Raw genomic sequence first — 2,130 nt, forward strand, 5'->3', positions numbered from 1 at the left:
CACACACACACACACACACACACACACACACACACACACACACACACACTATTAAACACACAGCTGGGTTTCCATTCAAGTATTTTTATGCGAATTCCGATGTGCTGAATCAGAAAACTGGATCAGAGGCGGCACAATATGACTGATTTATTACCTCAGTAAACATTGTAAACGTGAGTTTATGGTCTCAATTTCCCAAATATTGCAAAAAATTAATTGTGAATATTTTTTAAATAAAGGCAGAGTGAGAGGAATAAACCTTTACACGCAATATATTTCAACTTAACAAGCACCAAATCTTTCATTTGAGTCGAAGAGCAGAGAGAGGACGCAGAGAAAAAAAAGAGACGGACAGATGAGAAGAGAAAGTATTCATAATTCATACTGATACGTGCTGCAGGCGAGTTTTCCAGACGAACGAGGTCATGCTGCAGGTGTGTGTGCGTGTGTGTGCAGGTGTGTGTGTGCAGGTGTGTGTGTCCTGTTGTAACAGCTTGGGAAGTCACGGTGAAGGTGCACAGTAACAGCTGGAGAGCAGGCAGGAAGACAGAGAGCTTCACTTTGGATCAGAGCCATTAACTGTCGCTGCTTCACGTCGATCAGGCCTGTTAGAGCTGAACTTTATGTCTTCTTCACGTCTTTCTCTGACAGACCAACACAGTCTCACAGCAGCTCGTGAAATAGTCAGGAAATGTAATATATTGTATTCTAATTTCTGTGTAGAGAGACACAAATAAACAAAACTACTTCGTTAGGTTTAGAAAGACCGCCACGAAGGTCAGGGTTCAGGCAACAGAACACCTTGGGACACTGTGGTGAACACCTGTCTCATGGGTTGAAAGTCCTGTTTGTTTGATGGAACCTTCCACTTCCCCTCCCGACCACCATAATTGGTCTTTGTCGCTTTTTAAAACTACGTCATTAGCTCTGACCGTTGCATAGTCACGAGGATAAGTTGAACTTGAGCGTTCACCTCGTAAAATGATCCAGATTTACTTTCCATTGGCATTTATTCATCCTATTCCTCAACCTGCCGTGATCACGGGTTGCACAGACAGGTGAGGATGTGGCAGGAAGAACGAGCTTTAATTATGATTCAATCCAAATGAATCCAATGAAGCTAATCACCATGATGTGAGCAGAGAAGCCACAAACGGTGAACCTCTGTGCGCGTACATTTCACAATGTTTGATCCGATGTGTGTTTGGCTGACAGCGGGGGATCTCCCACAGCAGAGACACACAGAAACAAAGGTGCCCTTTGTTGTTTAGCTCTGACCACATGATTTCACAGAAGATAAAATTCCTCTGTTGTATCCACCGCATAGTTTGGTAATTAAGATGCATGACTAACAGCTCATTTGCATAATGTGTGCGTGTGTTTTAAACTATTTTGTGAGACTTATCTGTACATGTTAACATGCTGTGCAAGACTTTTGATGTTGAACAGACGCGTGTTACAATTTTGGAAAATCAGGACCTCAATATCTTTAAAACCGGTTCCAAAAACGCAACCTCCTGCCTGTTGCAGCCCGTCAAACATACTGTACATTCTGAGAATACAGCTGTGAGTTTACAGACGAGACAAAGTACAGAGCTTCATAAAGGAACAACTCTGCTCCAAATAATAAAAAAGACAATCTCAATACTGGCCTCATAAACGTTCCACAGCGGATCAGAGTGCCCTGGAAGTAAATAACATCGTCTCCTGCCATTCAAGTTAACCACTGTGGCTTTGAGGTACTTGTAAAGCAAAACAATTTGACATGTGATTTCATGTCTGTGGTTTTACTGTTTACTTTAGGTAATAAATATATAACACTACATGCTAAGCCACAGTTGATTGATTGTTCCGGTAGAAAACCCTCCAGGCTGACATACACTGGCTGATATCAGATTATTTCAGCTGTATCAGCACACTCAAGTAACAAGTCCTTGCAAACCAAGAAATACCAAACAAGGTTTGACGGAATTTAGGTTACACTGACAGCGTTTACATGCAGATTGCAACCTCCAGTTCTGCTGAGTGAAGCCGATGCTGAAGTGTCTTAAAACCTGCATTCTCTCTAGTGTCCACCAGGGGACGACTCCTCTGGTTGTATAGAAGTCTGTGAGAAAATGACTCTACTTC

The 2,130-nt window shown here is 42.3% G+C and overlaps 1 protein-coding gene across 1 annotated transcript in view; it reads right to left on the bottom strand.

The window, feature by feature from the left end:
* The window catches only part of smtnl (smoothelin, like), a 27,043-nt gene that overhangs the window by 23,065 nt on the left and 1,848 nt on the right, over positions 1-2,130 (bottom strand). The gene's annotated exons all lie outside the window — the stretch shown is intronic.

Source organism: Anarrhichthys ocellatus, unplaced genomic scaffold, assembly GCF_004355925.1.
Source record: "Anarrhichthys ocellatus isolate YVR2014 unplaced genomic scaffold, GSC_Weel_1.0 scaffold149, whole genome shotgun sequence".
NCBI lineage: Eukaryota > Metazoa > Chordata > Actinopteri > Perciformes > Anarhichadidae > Anarrhichthys > Anarrhichthys ocellatus.